Raw genomic sequence first — 20418 nt, forward strand, 5'->3', positions numbered from 1 at the left:
CGGAATCAAACTTTACCAAGTGATTTTTCAAATCAAAATATACAAAATATTTTTAACAACCTATAGGCCTACTTCGCTTAGTTTTCTGTCTGCCTATTTGTGTTAAATAAATGTATCTTTGAAGTCAATACAGGTATATAATTAATACTTTGTACACCTCTTAGTACAGCAAAGACCAATATTGAAAAACATTTAAATAATTATCTCACGGTTTCAAAATGGCGGCCATGCTAAGTGTTATAAGCTTAATAACTCAAAACCTTTGGAATTTTATAGTAAATATACAGTAGTAACAAAACAAGGTGATGATTGTTTTGAATATTTTAAGTTTGTTATGCTACGATAAATAATAACAGAAAAATGGAACTTTTCATGAGCACACTTCTTTATTTACATATAACACAATAATAAATTTAATATTATATAAGGGGTTTTGTCCTTTTTAGCATTGTACGGTGCTTTTTGCCATTCTTTTTATATGACTGTTTTCAAATATTCTAAAAGAAACTTTAGCCCAACTGTAAATCTAACACTACATTTTATTATTTTGTGCAATTACTAAATTGAACTAAAACAAATTATTATTAAAATTTGTATTCGGAAAGTGAAGACTTTTTTGATGAATATTAATTTTCATGTTCGTATCTTGTTCAAACTGAAAAAGTGTAGGTGTGTATAATGTAATGGGTTAGGTAAGATTAGGTTTGGTAGGTTAGGTTAGGTTAGGTCATGTTAGGTTAGATTAGGTTTAGGATTAGGATTAGGTTAGTTTCGACACAATACCCAATAACTGAATCTGTTATATTCTTTTACAAACTTTATTTTTGTAAAAATATTTCCCGATTTTGAAGAATTCTTGTGACGTTATGGGACGGCAAAGTGTTACTCTAACAATTCACGAAGTACGATTTTCTGACAAGATCGTTTGTCTCAGTTCCATCTGAAAGACGGCCAAGTTTAGCGGATCATGTTCTTGGCAGCGGTTACCGTTCCAAATGGGACAAATTTCTCCGCAGTGTTTTCTGGCTGGGATTACTCTGGGGTCTCCACATGAAGATGCAGGTCAATACATTTGAACTAGATCCACGTGTAAAGAAACTTGAGAAGGGAAGGAAAGTTTTTTATCCGAAGTTGAAAAGGCAATCCGTCATTGTCTTTTAAACAGGAACAGCTTCTATTTTAACTTAGCACATATTTTATATATAATAATATATATATATATATATATATATATATATATATATATATATGAGGGGCTCAGAGGAAAACTAGGCTAAGTGACATTTTCCTTTATTTGAGTTATTCACTGCTAAAGTTTGATCGTACATGGGAAATTCTATTCTTCACATAACTTGATGTTTATTACCTTATCATGTAAATATTTTGTATGACTTTCTTTTTTGTAATTTTCGTCACATTTACTTAGGGGTAACTAAATAAATTTTAATTTTAAAATCACTTAGACTACTTTGATACATACATACATACATACATACATATATATATATATATGTTATTAACTCCACACTACAGGGTTACCTTTAAATTAGTTAAAAAGTTAAATGGTCAACTAAAACCCTTTTTTGAATTATTTTATTTCCATACACGTGTTTCGGTATTCAAACATCATCAGTGTATACATTAACCTGTAAATAAATAATAAACAACTAAATATTTATTTATTTTGAAGTTGGTTATGTTTGAATACCGAAACATATTTTTTTTTTTAACGTGTATGAAAATAAAATTTTATATATATATAATTCTATCGATTGGTTTATCTAGTCATCTGAACACGAATAAATATATTGGTAAAGCATAACGTTTAAAAAATAAGAATAATGTTTAATTGTGTTATTTACCGCAGTGTTTTTCTATTTAATAATGATTTTTATTACGGAAATAAGTAAACTAACTATCCTTCGGGTCGGTGAAGCTTTCATGTGATCTGTGTGTGTGTGCGTGTGTGTTTGTTTGATTATGTGTGGATAGTACACAAAGTTATTTACAACTATAAAAACACTCAGTCCGGTCAGTATCAAGTAATAACAGTTTATTACGTTGGAATAAATATATAGAAGGTAATTATAACTCCATCGCTAGTAAAATATTATTTCTTTAAGTTTATAACTGAAACAAATTTTCTTCGAGTTCTTTTTTGAATATTGGTACCCAAAGTGGTCTAACCTCAACCGAAGGTTGAATTAGCCGTTGTTCTGCTAATTTCATATATGAAGCCTCAATGTGTTTGCGTTTGAAAACATTCTCCTGTCGCGGTGTACAGTATTACGTTGGCTTCATACCATTTCATCTCATGATTTTCAGACCAGCAATGTTGAGCAATTTTAGACTTTTCCACTAGTCCTTTTTTCATAGGGAATATATTCCTTTTTTATTCACTTTGTCCTATTTTCCTTTGTTTAATTCCCTATTTATTTCCTTTTAAATATGAAATACATAGGCGAGACAAAAAGACCACAAATGTGAGATTTAAAGAACATAAAGACATACGAAAATGGACTAGTCGAAAGGTCTAAAATTGCTCAACATTGCTGGTCTGAAAATCATTACATTAATGGAATGAAGTCATCATAATACACCGAAGGGAAAATGTTTTTCAAACAAACTTTTTGAGGCTTCATACATAAAATTAGCAGACCAACCGCTAAGTCAAACTTCAGTTGTGGTTAGACCACTTATGCAATAGAGGAGAGAAATCGACAGGACTTTTCGTAGATTTAAAAAAAATTATATGATTTTGACGAGTTTGATCATTTACTAGCAAAATTGGAAGAACTGGAGTGCGGTGTGTGTCTCTGGATTGGAACTTTCTAACGGGTTTGTTCGAGCCCGAATCGGACAGAGCTTTAGCGGGCCTCTCCCCGTTACTGTGGGGGTACCATAAGGCTCTGTTATCTCTGCTACCTCTTTCTAATATTTATTAGAATTTAAATACAGTGGTAGAATTATCACCTTTGCTGGTGACATTGCTTCTTTTTACAGTCATAAAAATGTTAATATATAAAGGAATGTGATTAAAGACGATTTAATAATGTTAAATAATGGTGTAATGTAAATAATGTACGTAAATGTTGAAAAACTAAAATATGCAAATTTTGCCTTTATAGATTTTGTTTTCAAAGCCGATTTAAATTTCGTGATTTAGATTACAATGATGTAATTTGTAATTGCAAAGTAATAGAAAAGGTAGACGATATAAAAAATCTAGGAATCATTCTAAACAAAAATCTAAATTGGAAAAAAGCAACTAAAATAAAAATTAGGAAATTTATTTTCTTAAGACATTTTGTGACGATGAATGACTAAAAACAATATATTATGGTTTGTTGATTCCAGATTACGATGTGGAATAGTTTGTTGGGGAGGAACATTTAAATGTTTAATAGAAAATTGAGAATTTTACAAAATCATTTTATAAGTATTAATACTTAAAAAAAACGAATAAGAGATAACACTTTTCCCCTATTTCAACAATCAAATAACATTCTTTAGTCTTCTTTTGGTCATAATATGTTTAGTTGTAGTTTACTTAATATATTTCAAGTAAAACAATATTGCAGGTAAGCTTTAAACTTTTAAAATAGACTTACAAATATAATCACTACATTTAGCTGAGTTACAAGTCGCAAAGTATATTTTGTCTTTAGCTAAACTGTAGTCTACATCATTCAATTTTAAGAAAGCAATAGTTTTTGTTAGTTACAACCGAATATATAATCGATACTGTAATAATATCATGTATTAATTCCACCGCTAATAAGTAATTAGTGAAGGTATTTACTTCCAAATCTAGACTATGACTCAACTAATTCCACCGCTAATAAGTAATTAGCGAAGGTATTTACGTCCAAATCTAGACTATGACTCAACTTAGACGAGCATTGACAACGCAGCAAATACTTTCAGTTAATTAAAGTTTTCAAAAAATAATATTCTTTGAATACCTACTACTTAAGAGGTTATTAATAAGTTATTTTAGTGTCTAATACGAGTAACAATTATTAGAAAATCACATTAATTTTGCTATGTAATCAGCTCATTAATTTCATTGCTCATTACTTGGTAATTTTACGTTAGGCTAAAGGCACACTGTATAGTGATGTATCCAGAAGGGATTAGTATTACACCTTTGACTGTATTAGTTACACATGAGATGAATCAATCACAAGGACAGGTGTGCTCTGGTCCGGTGAATTAGTTCGGTTAGTTCTGAGAGCCGATGCTAGGGGCTGTGCCGCGACTACCGCTTGGAGTTGTTCGGTCTTCTCCCATGATGTTCGCAAGTGTTCAGGAGAACAACCGCCCTCTCTGTTAATAGATAATGAAGTGTCATGTCGAAAGACAGCGCTAGAATCACAATCACCAGCATTATTTCTTCCACCATCAGCAGCACTGCACTTGCAAACCGGAGTATAGTTGCTATTCTAGGAAACCGACTCGAAAGAGGCATTAACTAATCACTCAATTCAACCCATCAAAGGAGCGAGTGAATAGGTTCACTTTACAGTAATCTGGGCGCGCATCAACTGATCACACTATCTTTCCACCCCATCATCGGTGTGAGTGAGAGACGACAGGTTCACTTGACAGTAATCTGGGCGCGCATCAACTGATCAATATCTTACCACCCCATCATCGGTCTGAGTGAGAGACGACAGGTTCACTTTACAGTAATCTGGGCGCGCATCAACTGGTCACTATCTTTCCACCCCATCATCGGTGTGAGTGAGAGACGACAGGTTCACTTTACAGTAATCCGGGCGCGCATCAACTGATCACTATCTTTCCACCCCATCATCGGTGTGAGTGAGAGATGACAGGTTCACTTGACAGTAGTCTGGGCGCACATCAACTGATCAATATCTTACCACCCCATCATCGGTCTGAGTGAGAGACGACAGGTTCACTTTACAGTAATCTGGGCGCGCATCAACTGGTCACTATCTTTCCACCCCATCATCGGTCTGAGTGAGAGACGACAGGTTCACTTTACAGTAATCTGGGCGCGCATAAACTGGTCACTATCTTTCCACGCCATCATCGGTCTGAGTGAGAGACGACAGGTTCACTTTACAGTAATCTGGGCGCGCATCAACTGGTCACTATCTTTCCACCCCATCATTGGTCTGAGTGAGAGACGACAGGTTCACTTTACAGTAATCTGGGCGCGCATCAACTGATCACTATCTTTCCACCCCATCATCGGTGTGAGTGAGAGACGACAGGTTCACTTGACAGTAGTCTGGGCGCACATCAACTGATCAATATCTTTCCACCCCATCATCGGTCTGAGTGAGAGACGACAGGTTCACTTTACAGTAATCTGGGCGCGCATCAACTGGTCACTATCTTTCCACCCCGTCATCGTTGTGAGTGAGAGACGACAGGTTCACTTTACAGTAATCTGGGCGCGCATCAACTGATCACTATCTTTACACCCCGTCATCGGTCTGAGTGAGAGACGACAGGTTCACTTTACAGTAATCTGGGCGCGCATCAACTGATCACTATCTTTACACCCCAACATCGGTCTGAGTGAGAGACGACAGGTTCACTTTACAGTAATCTGGGCGCATACCAACCGATTACTATCTTTCCACCCCGTCATCGTTGTGAGTGAGAGACGGTAGTCTGGGCGCGTATCAACTGATGCATTCATTATCTTTCCACCCCAACATCGGTGTGAGTGAGAGACGACAGGTTCACTTTACAGTAATCTGAGTATATGAAATTTTTTTCTAAAGTGGTTATATTTTTGTTACGGTAATATATGGAATACGACATATATAATATAACATATTTATATATATTATTATAAATAAAATAAATTATAATTGGTATTTGTTATAAGACAGGCGTATAGTGCAGGATAATCGAAAAAGAAAAAGTATAGTAATTCAATTTTGAATTAAAAATATTTTCATTAGACCAGTAATTTTATTTTACATATAATATATCTTAATACAAATTTAACTTAAAAAGCAAGTAACGGAAAATTACTATTAAATATATGAATTTTGACTACGAATAGTCAGGAATAACTGAATTTTTAAAGTGGTAACATTTTTTCTAAAATAAAATATAAAATATTCTTTATTGTGTAGTATGACAATTTTTACAATAATTGTATTACACTCGTCAGAAAAATATGGTTTAAGTTGCATATCTACCTGGCATAAGGTACTATAATAAACATACAAATGTAGAAAATGTTATAAGTAATTTGTAACGGTTAATTATAATGAAATGAAGTTGTAAAAGAAGAAAAAATATTCAAATTGTGATCCACGTACAAAATTCTTATGCTACTTCATGTTAGAAATTGTTTTGATATTACATCATTAAAGCTTTTTGAATCCTTACAAACTGTAGTGTAGATAGCAAAACTCGGAAAATTATAATTCCAACAAATCATTTTTTCATGACGTAATTGGATGGAAAAAATATTTATGTAAGTACAATATTTTTTCCTATTATTATTAAAAAGTATGTCGAAACAAAACTGTGACCCTATTAACCTGCAACAATGCAAGACAATTTATTTATTTACCTGAAAGGCGACGAAAAACATTCCTGAAATAGTTTTAAATTAAATCTCTCTTTCTGCTGTGGGTGACAAAATGTTACATTAAAATTGCAGAAGGTAACGGACGGATTGAAGGATAATCGATGACAACTGTGACGTTGGATATTATGACGTCATGGGTCGATACTGTGACGTAAGGCGTCCAGTTGCCATAGAAACGTCCAATACACCTTGCCACAGCTGATATAACTTCCGCGTTTCTTTCGTTCTCTGAAAGCTGATTAACAGAAACAGATAAATTAGTGATAGAGCATGAGCCAATCTTGCATTCCATTTCATACTAAACATTGAATTCAGCAGTTTTCGCGTTAGGAAGAAGTATACTTTGGCTGTGATTCTTTACCTCCAATAGATAAATTAGTGATAGAGCATGAACCAAACTTGCATTCCATTTCATACTAAACATTGAATTCAGCAGTTTTCGCGTTAGAAGGAAGTATGCTTTGGCTGTGATTCTTTACCTCCAATAGATAAATTAGTGATAGAGCATGAACCAAATTGCATTCCATTTCATACTAAACATTGAATTCAGCAGTTTTCGCGTTAGGAGGAAGTATGCTTTGGCTGTGATTCTTTACTTCCAATAGATAAATTAGTGACAGAGCATGAACCAAACTTCCATCCCATTTTGATGCTAAACGTTGAGTTCTGAAGTTTTTTTGCGTTAGGAGGAAGTAAGCATTTGCTCTGTGATTCTTTACGTCCAACAGACTAATTAGTGATCAGAGCATGAACCAAATTTATTCCTTTTAGGAAGAACTAATGCTCTGTGTCCCATTATGGTAATTGCAATATATCGCAAAGTCTAAACTCAATATCATTTATGAACATTTAATTCACGTCATTTAGTACCAAAGTATCTAATATTTTACAGACTTTTAAAAATGTTATTAAAATTATAAGGCGTTATTTCTGACAAAATATTTCGTTTCTGACCAAACCTTAGTTATCTACGAGTATTTTATACAATGTATGCAACTGAAGACGTTTTTACAGGAATGAAGTTCCAATGGCGATAGTGTAATTTGTACAAAACTGTGTATATATACAATTATATATATATATATATATATATATATATATATATATATATATATATATATATATATATATAATTGTTATAGGAACTCTCTGGGCCCTTTTTATTTTATTTCATCGTCCTGAACAAAACTACAGTTCTTCTAGAGGTTACAACCATATTTCCACCTTTGTAAATAGTTTATTTTTATAAAAACTCTTCATTTTTTCTGTTGAGAACACAAAACATAAGAGTTGAAATTTAATTTTTGTATATCATCGGAAAGTAGAAATACACAAATATAGTTCATCCAGATATTACAACCCCAGTTCAACCACTATAAATGTTTGGTGTGCATGAAATTTTTTTTTTTTTATCATGATGCATACGTATGCAATTTTAAACTTCCTCAGATATTGACGAGTTGTAGAATAAATTAGTGATATCAGAGAATGAGAGTTTAACCTCTCGAGAGTTTAATAATCGAGAGAGATTTTCGTGGTATTAAATGGATTATTAGTACACCTAGTAATTAATTGATTACAGTAATTATCATAAGATTTTGACAAAATAATTTTTTACGAGACACTATAATTTTGCTAGTAAATCTTTCTTACAATAACAATACATTTTATAAATACCTGTAACGTTGTCGAATAATAAAAAAAAACACTTTTTACTAATAATTTCAAACATTTTCAAAGTTTAAAATTAATACTTGAAGTTATAAATCACTATTTTTGAACAAACAAGAAGAACAATAAAATCAAGATTTATTTAAAGAGTTTTTCTCACACACCAATATGGAAGAATATGACAAATCTACTGTAGCCAAACACTGCGTTGAATAAAAAACAATATCAAATAAGAAACCTAAATTAATAAATACATACATGGAACTAAATAAAAAACAATTAATAATAAAGCACTAAAGGGAAGATGAATTGCAGTTAAACTCAACATTTTAGTGATATTTTAGTGACAGTAGACTGGTGTTGGCAGCGAGGAGGACACACATCGCTAAACGGTGATTTTACAGTTACCTCACTATCAACTGGTAAGATATGTTGAGGTACTATCAAAGTTCTACACATTTAGTTAGAAGTTAAGACAAACATAATTAACCGTATAAAGCTAACTTTAGTGTCCCAAGTGGAGCAATAGAGGTTACGGGAGTGGTAAATATTTGTCAGCGACCACAAAATCTGTGTTCTTTATCGGTATTTGGAATACTTAAGTACCGGAAATAGCTAGGCTTATTTCGACTTATACAGCAGTATGCGAAAGTAAGTTCTATGGAGATAAAAAATAAAAAAATGAGAGTGCAGAGGAAATTTTTAAAGGAGAATGAGGTCCAGACTGGGAATTCTTATGAAAAAGACAAAAAAAAAACTGTCAAATGACGATAAACAGATGCCAAAATCTTCCAAATCCATAAATATTATAGATTAGTCATTAGGAGGAACTCTACAGTGTTTAGAATGTGCTCTTACCTATATACCTTAACATTTTCATATACTTTTATAATATTAAGTACCACAGCAATGGCTCTGTATGTCCTGATAATGATGAAACGTGGATGAAAATAAATGTGAAAAAATAAAATTATGACACATTACTATTTCCTAGTTAGGACGTGAATGCTTTAAAGAACATTGTTCTAAAAGAATTTAAATTTAAGTTTAAATATTTAAAGATTACATTGTTTGGCACTATATATCCTAATTAGCCAAATGTTACCCCTCTTGCAAAGCTGCCAGTAAATGTGGCTCGTTCACTTGAAATATGAAGAATTAGCCATCCTTGGTGAACGCTACAAGCTCCCTTGGCCCCTTGTCAAATAAAGCCAATGTGAGCTAGAGAGCTCCAATCTTCTAATTACTAACGCTCCGTGTGCCAATCTTGGCAACTAGCCATTCTTCCTGTTAATATAGGCATATTATAAATAAATGGTTAGTAGGGTAGCAAGACTATGTACATTTAACATCGTTAGTTTCAATCAAACAAAAACTCAACGTGCCTAGACTGGTCTTCCCTTCTTCAGGTGTCAAATCCTCAAAAAGAGATAAAATAAGAAAGCCACTGACTGCCACACCTTAAGCAAATAGCTGATGCCTCTCAACTGTGACATGTTCGTTGTTCCTCGATTGTACAAGCGTACCTTTAAAGTGATATAGTGTTCGTTTATGAATTGTCGGATTTCGTTGAAAACAGTACAGTTGAAATTGTTATAAAAATTGCAAAATATGTAACATTATATATTTTTCTTATAACTGAAGTTGCAGCACAGCTGATACCTTTTAACTGGCAAAGTCTTTTGTTGCGTATAGCTTGTGCAAACATACCTCTACGAAGCAATTTGTGGAAAAAAGTACCATTGGATGTTATATAAATAAAAAAGAGTTGGTATCTTGTACTTTTTTATAACTATACTGTTTTCTTTCTGTTATTTGGCTTTAAACATTTTCAATAGACACCATTTGGTTATGATAATAGCAAAAAAACTCCACTATTAAAAGAAACTTCTCTTAGTTATTACTACAACGTGCAAAGGTTTTTATTTGTACATTTACCAGTTGTAAAGAAATGATTTTTTTTTTTCAAAAACATACATAATGACGACAAGTGGCTATACGATTTATTTATCGACCCATATTTATGGGACTTTTTGTGTGAAATTATGAGTATATCAACCACAGAAGACTTTTACACCTTTTTCATGAACACCTGTACCAAAAATGAATCAGTATTTGTGAATTTTTAGTAGGTTTTAGAACCATTTCAAAGTTGATATACAATTTATTTTTAATTACCAACTAAATCTTAAGCAATTACAACAAATCTCAAATTATTTTAGTCTTTTCTTCGATTTTTCTTAAAATCAAGGTATATCTAATAAAATTTTACGAAATTTTAAAAGTCAATTTTCAAATAGTCGATGAAAAATAAAATTATTTGAATAGCTTACGAACTTTGAAACATTTCATGAAAAACAATTCTTAAACAAAATTATTTTACTAAATAGTTAAAGTCATCCTATACACATAAAGCGTGAAAATTGACTTTGCAACTCTGCAGTGTCTAGCATTTAAAAAATATATAAAATAAAACAATTATAACGAATTTTAATGAACTTCCAGACAATTTTAAACAAACGTTATTATATTGTTATTTGAACATTTAAAAACTATTTGCACTGAAAATATTTAAACCTATGAAAAAACTAAGATATGTATTAGAAAAACTAATACAGGAAAAAAGAAGAGACTATTAAGATCATCAATGTTGTAGTATTTATATTCTAACCAAAAATAAATAAAAACGTTTTATCTAAGTTTTAATGATTATAAAACTCGGATGTGTCAACACTTTAAAGGGCTTGAAGAAGTCTTTTCAATGTTTATCAACAAATTTTATCCTAGAAATTTAATTGTAATACATTCTTTATATTTAGTAGTACCTATTTTAAGACGTATAAGTATGGATTGAATTATTTTTCAAGAGACATTTTTGTTAGTGTTGCAAATCTCACTTTAGTGACAAATACTTTAATAAGAATTTGATACGGGACTAAAATTCAAGGACAGGGCTTTGCTGTCAAGTTAATGGTAACAAATAGCTATCTGAAAAGCGGTGCAAACATCTCTGCTAGCTGTATTATCATATGTCTCTGTCTGCGCAGAAGAGATAAACAAACAAGATCCACCCTACAAAATGAGGTCAATAAAGGGTTGGCACCACCCCTAACCCTTTATTGTCAACCAGTAGAGTTACAGTTAAACGTGGAAATACACAAATATTTATTGTTATTGCATATTTTCATGATATCACGAGAGAGATATTTAGTTGATGAACAATAAAATATCTTCAGTTAGCCAATACAATAGATTTTGTTAGCAACAGTACAATCTATTTAATAGAAGTTTTACGAGCGTGGAACCATCCCTACTTGGACGGTGTTCCACAATAAACATACAATAACACGTGCTCTCCCTTATATCTGTGTTCTACTAACAAAACTAAAACTTAAGATTTCACCCCAAATTGATATTTAATCTAAACTAAAACAATAAACACGTTTACGGCGGCCAAAATGATCGTAGTTTTTTAAATGACGATGTAAATTATACAAGAAATAAAAATTCCCGTAATTTTGTATTGAATAAAAATGATCTGGAGTAACTGATAATGTCAGTGAACACATTTTCAATGTCAGAAATACATGCTAATAGTATTCAAAGAGTATTAGAAAAACATTGTTACGTTACACATATGGTGGTGGGGGGGGGGGTGTACGCCGTGAATTTCAAATAGACAGCGTGTCCCACCGATGGGTAACGCGGCGTGTTTCCAATAGACAGCGTGTCCCACCGGGTGGTCACGCAACGTGTTTCCAATAGACAGCGTGTCCCACCGGGTGGTCACGCGACGTGTTTCCAATAGACAGCGCATCTGACCGGTAGGCCACGTCGCGCATTTCAAATAGACAACGTGTTCCCCCGGTGGATCTCGCGGCGTGTTTCCAATAGACAACGTGTACCACCGGTGGGTCACGCGGCGTGTTTAAAATAGACAGCGCGTCCCACCGGTGGGTCACGCGGCGTGTTTCAAATAGGCAGCGCTTCCCACCGGTGCATCTCGCGGCGTGTTTCCAATAGACAGCGTGTACCACCGGTGGGTCACGCGGCGTGTTTCCAATAGACCGCGTGTTCCCCGGTGGATCTCGCGGCGTGTTTCTAATAGACAGTGTGTGCCACCGATGGGTCACGCGGCGTGTTTCAAATAGACAGCGTGTTCCCCTCGGTGGATCTCGCGGCGTGTTTCCAATAGACAGCGTGTGCCACCGGTGGGTTACGCGGCGTGTTTCAAATAGACAGAGCGTCCCACCTGTAGGCCACGTCGCGGATTTCCAATAGAGAGTGTGTTCCACTGGTGGGTCTCGCGGCGTGTTTCCAATAGACCGCGTGTTCCCCCGGTGGATCTCGCGGCGTGTTTCTAATAGACAGTGTGTGCCACCGATGGGTCACGCGGCGTGTTTCAAATAGACAGCGTGTTCCCCTCGGTGGATCTCGCGGCGTGTTTCCAATAGACAGCGTGTACCACCGGTGGGTCACGCGGCGTGTTTCCAATAGACCGCGTGTTCCCCCGGTGGATCTCGCGGCGTGTTTCTAATAGACAGTGTGTGCCACCGATGGGTCACGCGGCGTGTTTCAAATAGACAGCGTGTTCCCCTCGGTGGATCTCGCGGCGTGTTTCCAATAGACAGCGTGTGCCACCGGTGGGTTACGCGGCGTGTTTCAAATAGACAGAGCGTCCCACCTGTAGGCCACGTCGCGGATTTCCAATAAAGAGTGTGTTCCACTGGTGGGTCTCGCGGCGTGTTTCCAATAGACCGCGTGTTCCCCCGGTGGATCTCGCGGCGTGTTTCTAATAGACAGTGTGTGCCACCGATGGGTCACGCGGCGTGTTTCAAATAGACAGCGTGTTCCCCTCGGTGGATCTCGCGGCGTGTTTCCAATAGACAGCGTGTGCCACCGGTGGGTTACGCGGCGTGTTTCAAATAGACAGAGCGTCCCACCTGTAGGCCACGTCGTGGATTTCCAATAGAGAGTGTGTTCCACTGGTGGGTTACGCGGCGTGTTTCAAATAGACAGAGCGTCCCACCTGTAGGCCACGTCGCGGATTTCCAATAGAGAGTGTGTTCCACTGGTGGGTTACGCGGCGTGTTTCAAATAGACAGAGCGTCCCACCTGTAGGCCACGTCGCGGATTTCCAATAGAGAGTGTGTTCCACTCGGTGGATCTCGCGGCGTGTTTCCAATAGACAGCGTGTGCCACCAGTGGGTTACGCGGCGTGTTTCAAATAGACAGAGCGTCCCACCTGTAGGCCACGTCGCGGATTTCCAATAGAGAGTGTGTTCCACTGGTGGGTTACGCGGCGTGTTTCAAATAGACAGAGCGTCCCACCTGTAGGCCACGTCGCGGATTTCCAATAGAGAGTGTGTTCCACTGGTGGGTCTCGCGGCGTGTTTCAAATAGACAGAGCGTTCCACCTGTAGGCCACGTCGCGCATTTCAAATAGAGAGCGTGTTCCACTGGTGGGTCTCGCGGCATGTTTCCAATAGACAGCGTGTACCACCGGAAGGCCACGTCGGGCATTTCAAATAGACAGCGTGTCCCATCGGTGGGTCACGCGGCGTGTTTCCAATATACAGCGTGTCCCACCGGTGGGTCACACGGCGTGTTTCCAATAGACAGCGTGTACCACCGGTGGGTTACGCGGCGTGTTTCAAATAGACAGAGCGTCCCACCTGTAGGCCACGTCGCGGATTTCCAATAGAGAGTGTGTTCCACTGGTGGGTCTCGCGGCGTGTTTCCAATAGACAGCGTGTCCCACCGGTGGGTCACGCGGCGTGTTTCCAATAGACAGCGTGTCCCATCGGTGGGTCACGCGGCGTGTTTCCAATAGACAGTGTGTCCCACCGGTGGGTCACACGGCGTGTTTCCAATAGACAGCGTGTACCACCGGTGGGTTACGCGGCGTGTTTCAAATAGACAGAGCGTCCCACCTGTAGGCCACGTCGCGGATTTCCAATAGAGAGTGTGTTCCACTGGTGGGTCTCGCGGCGTGTTTCCAATAGACAGCGTGTGCCACCGGTGGGTTACGCGGCGTGTTTCAAATAGACAGAGCGTCCCACCTGTAGGCCACGTCGCGGATTTCCAATAGAGAGTGTGTTCCACTGGTGGGTCTCGCGGCGTGTTTCCAATAGACAGCGTGTACCACCGGAAGGCCACGTCGGGCATTTCAAATAGACAGCGTGTCCCATCGGTGGGTCATGCGGCGTGTTTCCAATAGACACCGTGTCCCACCGATGGGTCACGCGGCGTGTTTCCAATAGACAGCGTGTACCACCGGAAGGCCACTTCGCTCATTTCAAATAGACAGCGTGTTCCACCGGTAGGCCACGTAGCGCATTTCCGTGTGATGAGACATGGATTCACCAGTGCGCCAAAGTCAATACGACACAGTAATGAGTGGAAACATATTATGACTTCTCCCACTCGCAAAAATCAGGACCAAGCCATCTGTAGATAAAGTCATGCTTACAGTACTCCGGGAGTATTAGGAGCCAATTTACTGAGATTTTGTTGAAGGCCAAAGAATAATCAGCACCCGTGCTGGAAAACAAGATAAGACCTGCTATTCCAAAGATATGCTGTGGGCTTATGACAAGGCGTGATTTTGCTTCGTGACAACACCAGTCCACATACGGCACAGCAGATGAACGAAAAATTTAAGAAACTAGGAAGGGAAATCCTTCCACATCCCCCTACAGCCCTCATTGAACTTCCATCTGTTTGGACCCCTTAGAGAGGGTTCACGAAGGAAACATGCTCAATCCAATGAAGAGGTAAAAAATCAGGTACACAGGTGGCTTTGATATTAACTCATAGAATTTTATTCCAAGGACATTTACAAATTTCATAAAAATGAGGTAAGTGTATAATTTTTACTGGGGACAATTATTGATAAGTAAGGAAAGTATTTTACTAATTGAATAAACCGTTTTGGAGCAATAGTAGTTTGTCTCATTACTTATTGAATGGCCTTCGCATGCAATTTGTTTTTGGCCATTTCGCTTTGGTGGTATGAATTGTTGAATACGCTACTTCACTTCAATAAAATGGCTATTCCTGTGTCACTGGTGTATCGGGTGTTATATGAGTGGAGAAGTTATGGAAAAATAGACTGAAAACCGTTAAATGAAACATGCTTATGTTTTACAAGTTTATCTGACATTATTACTAATAATTTAATTTGTAATAACATTTTGGCCTTTTCGTACAATCGTACAATGAATTAAACTAACGTAAAATTATCATGATCAAAACTTACTAACACCCATTCTGTATTTGTAAATTTGTTATAATATTAATCATCAAAACCTTCTTTCACGTCAGTAAAAGTTTGAAATTATTAGCATTTTTATAATAAATTTGATGCTTTATTCCAGAGATAATCGTGTTTATCTTGTTGAAGTCATTATGATGTTCCGAATTACCATGAAACTAATCGATGGTGATTTCAACTTTATCAGTTAATCCTTTCAGTATCTAAATTCTAATCAAATCCTACAACTAGTATTATGGTATAATTTACGTTGCTAGCCCAAAGTATATTTCGTTTGGTAATAAGTAGCTGTTTACTTAGAAACCTCATACGTCAGCACACCACAAAAGCTTCCAAAATATGTATATCGATTTAAAATTATAGTTAGAAGAAAAGAAAATATAAACCAATTTAATGGAGAATAGAATGGTTCATACAAACGTATAGGCCATATAAAAATATTTAAAAGGCACAAATTTTAGGAAAGTTTATTGTAATGAAGGGTGCTGTTTCAGCTTAAACGTCTATTTCATAGTAATAAGCCACATACTAGAAACATTATTTATGTATATTTTAAACTTTCATGTTTATCAGCGATCTAGAAAACATAAAAGAAGCCAATAAAACAATTACACCAGAACTTTCTTGCCCTTGTATACAGTCTGTGTTTTAACCACTTTAAAAAAATAATTTGATCGACCTAAATCGTAAAGTGGCGTACAAAATTTAACTATCGACTATATGGCAACTTATTACAATAATTTAAATAATGGAAAACTCTTGTTTGTACACGATTTGAGTAACAGAAATGAGATTTTTATAATAAACGAAGAGGCAACGTGAGGAAATAGTAGGGTTTGCCTCAGATTAATTAAAGGCTCAACCTAAGCATCTTGCTTGGTAATATTGAAATATGCATTTCATTAATGCTAAAATGGTATCCTTTCTGATGAGATGAGCCAGGTGTGCTTTGTCTACAGTACTTGTTTACAAAACACCAAACACAAATATTTTTTCAAACTTGTCATTAATAAGGGTGATATAAAAATCCAGTTATATCCAGGGAAATAAAAACAAGGCGTTTATGAGGAAGCCGTTTTACGTCTCTGTAGTTTAATATAGGATCCGAACCACCTCTTTCGGTTCGATTTTATTGGTAAATGAATGAAGCCATCCTATGCTTCACCCTCCAATGGTACATTTATATTTTAAAATATAAAATTGCAACTCAAAAGTAAATAATTTTTAGTTTTTTGTTACAACAGTTCGTTTGATCATATGTAAAAAATGTATAGAGTTTAATCAAAGTTTCAAAGCTCAATTACAAATCGTGACAATGTAAAATTCCGTTAATCCTCATGACGTATTTATGGTTATCATTGATATTTTTATATCTTTTATATTATATGTGTAGAAACAGGTGATGCAATGTACTTTTAAAAAATATAATATTAAGACATTTTAATTTTAGCCCCATTTAATAATCTTGTGAGTTTCTCAAGTATTTTTAAATTAGGGCTTCGAGGCACCGCTCCGATCAGTGGCAATCAATTAAAATTTCAAAACGTCCTCCTAAACGAGATAATTTGACGAAACAAAAAGTATTTAGAAGCTCATGTATTTAAAAAATTGAATTGAGCGATCTAATTTTTAAATTACCTAATTGTTAATAAAATTAATTATAGAACTATGGAAAAGTTGCATTTAATAAATGTTCAGGGTTGCTTTTTGGAAAAGTAATCAATGGATCGCCTAGACAGTGCTTAAGCGAGTAAAATGATAAAAATGTGTAATAATAAGATTAGAAATAAGGTCAGGATGACGTTTTGAAATTAACATAGGACATAAGGGACTAACCTTACTCTCGCGTGGTACTGCAACCTCTTAAGGATCTAGAGTGAGCAATAAACATATAAGTGAATAATTCAGCAAAACTGGAGAAAGATTTCTTAAATTCGTTATTCAATACGCCTATTGAAAACAGTCCTATTCGTCTATTTAATAATACAGTTTTGCCGTTATTTTTTTTACGTAAGATTATAATCAAACTTGACTAAATGAATACTATAGTTTTTTCCAATGAATCACCATCTGATCATTGCCATAGTAGCACAGGAAATTCACCAGTTAATGCAACACCATAGTTTGGTCTACAATCCTATCTCGCCAGCACCACGGTGGGATTTGGAAACATTTGGTACAAATTACAGATTACAGTATAAAAGTTTCTCCTCCCATCATTCTCCTGTCATTTATCAAGAGCACTCAAGAAGCGTTTAAATTAGTCCCGAAGGGCGCATCGAACTGGATAGTTTATCAACATTGACACAAACAGTTCTACAAATTTTCTCAAAAATTTTATAAAACTTGTTCCGTTTCTAATCCAGGATATAAACAATATATAGAGTTCCTTCATAATCAAGCAATGGATTTGTGGAGAGTTATAAAAATAATGTATCGTTCTATTTAAAATTCGGTCCTAAAGTGTGTTCTAAAAAGTGTAACCTATCTTTTAAAATTTTATGGCATGTACTAAAATAAGACATAATACATCTTATAATCAAATCCGCATAAAATATTATATGTTAGGAAATTATAACAATTGAGACATAATGTTATACGGACCAAACAGCAAAAACCGAAAATCTTTTGTAGGCGAGCATTCCGAGCCTCCTGGGTAGCAGATTTCACTAACACGGCTGTAATGGAGAGTGTCACCAACTTTCCCCTACTGTATTGGTGGAAAGGGAGACGTCTTACAGGTCGATGTGAGAAACTTTCCACACATCTAGTAATGTGCAACTACACCTTCGTGAGAGTTAAGATCTAATTGTTTCTGATTCAAAAAATAATGTTTTGCCTAGCGAGATGTAATTTACTTTCCTGAGAACGCTTTATGCCGAAATATATAAATTGTTTATTAATATCTTCATATTTCTTATATTTTATTCCAAAATCGATTGTACGTGGAATCCTAGGAAACACAGAGCCGACAATATTGTTTGGTGGGCCATGCTAGAGGCAGTTCCAAGGTCTCTGGCTCTTTCTTAGACAGTTTACCATCATGTCTAGGAGATGTAATAAAGCAACTCGTGTTAATCTATAATAGCTTTCTGGATCTTCATTAGACAGTGTATCATCAAGTCTAGGAATGTGTCATAGAACAACTAGTGTTAATATATAATAGCTCTCTGTATCTTCTTTAGACAGTTTATCATCAAGTCTAGAAGAATATCATAGAACAGTTCGTGTAGTCCATAATAGCTCTCTGGATCTTCCTTAGACAATTTATCATCAAGTCTAGGAATATGTCATAGAACAGTTCGTGTAGTCCATAATAGCTCTCTGGCTCTTCCTTAGACAGTTTATCATCAAGTCTACTAGATGTCACAGAACAGTTCGTGTAGTCCATAATAGCTCTCTGGATCTTCCTTAGACAGTTTATATCATCAAGTCTACTAGATGTCATAGAACAGTTCGTATTAGTCTTTAATAGCTCTCTGGCTCTTCCTTAGACAGTTTATTATCAAGTCTAGTAGATGTCATAGAACAGTTCGTATTAGTCTTTAATAGCTCTCTGGCTCTTCCTTATACAGTTTATTATCAAGTCTAGGAGATGTCATAGAAAAGTTCGTATTAGTCTTTAATAGCTCTCTGGCTCTTCCTTAGGACAGTTTATTATCAAGTCTAGTAGATGTCATAGAACAGTTCGTAATAGTCTTTAATAGCTCTCTCTGGCTCTTCCTTAGACAGATTATTATCAACTCTAGTAGATGTCATAGAACAGTTCGTATTAGTCTTTAATAGCTCTCTGGCTTTTCCTTAGGACAGTTTATTATCAAGTCTAGGAGATGTCATAGAAAGGTTTGTATTAGTCTTTAATAGCTCTCTGGCTCTTCCTTAGACAGTTTATTATCAAGTCTAGTAGATGTCATAGAACAGTTCGTATTAGTCTTTAATAGACTCTCTGGCTCTTCCTTATACAGTTTATTATCAAGTCTAGGAGATGTCATAGAAAAGTTTGTATTAGTCTTTAATAGCTCTCTGGCTCTTCCTTAGACAGTTTATTATCAAGTCTAGTAGATGTCATAGAACAGTTCGTATTAGTCTTTAATAAGCTCTCTGGCTCTTCTTATACAGTTTAATATCAAGTCTAGGAGATGTCATAGAAAAGTTTGTATTAGTCTTTAATAGCTCTCTGGCTCTTCCTTAGACAGTTTATTATCAAGTCTAGTAGATGTCATAGAACAGTTCGTAATAGTCTTTAATAGCTCTCTCTGGCTCTTCCTTAGACAGATTATTATCAACTCTAGTAGATGTCATAGAACAGTTCGTATTAGTCTTTAATAGTTCTCTGGCTCTTCCTTAGACAGTTTATTATCAAGTCTAGGAGATGTCATAGAAAAGTTTGTATTAGTCTTTAATAGCTCTCTGGCTCTTCCTTAGACAGTTTTATTATCAAGTCTAGTAGATGTCATAGAAAAGTTTGTATTAGTCTTTAATAGCTCTCTGGCTCTTCCTTAGACAGTTTATTATCAAGTCTAGTAGATGTCATAGAACAGTTCGTATTAGTCTTTAATAGCTCTCTGGCTCTTCCTTATAACAGTTTATTATCAAGTCTAGGAGATGTCATAGAAAAGTTTGTATTAGTCTTTAATAGCTCTCTGGCTCTTCCTTAGACAGTTTATTATCAAGTCTAGTAGATGTCATAGAACAGTTCGTATTAGTTCTTTAATAGCTCTCTGGCTCTTCCTTATACAGTTTTAATTATCAAGTCTAGGAGATGTCATAGAAAAGTTCGTATTAGTCTTTAATAGCTCTCTGGCTCTTCCTTAGACAGTTTATTATCAAGTCTAGGAGATGTCATAGAAAAGTTTGTATTAGTCTTTAATAGCTCTCTGGC

At 35.8% G+C, this 20418-nt stretch overlaps 1 protein-coding gene across 1 annotated transcript in view; it reads right to left on the reverse strand.

The window, feature by feature from the left end:
* Positions 1–20418, reverse strand: part of LOC124355534 — a 248782-nt gene that overhangs the window by 188137 nt on the left and 40227 nt on the right. The window lies entirely within an intron of this gene.

This window comes from Homalodisca vitripennis, chromosome 2, assembly GCF_021130785.1.
Source record: "Homalodisca vitripennis isolate AUS2020 chromosome 2, UT_GWSS_2.1, whole genome shotgun sequence".
NCBI classification, from domain to species: domain Eukaryota; kingdom Metazoa; phylum Arthropoda; class Insecta; order Hemiptera; family Cicadellidae; genus Homalodisca; species Homalodisca vitripennis.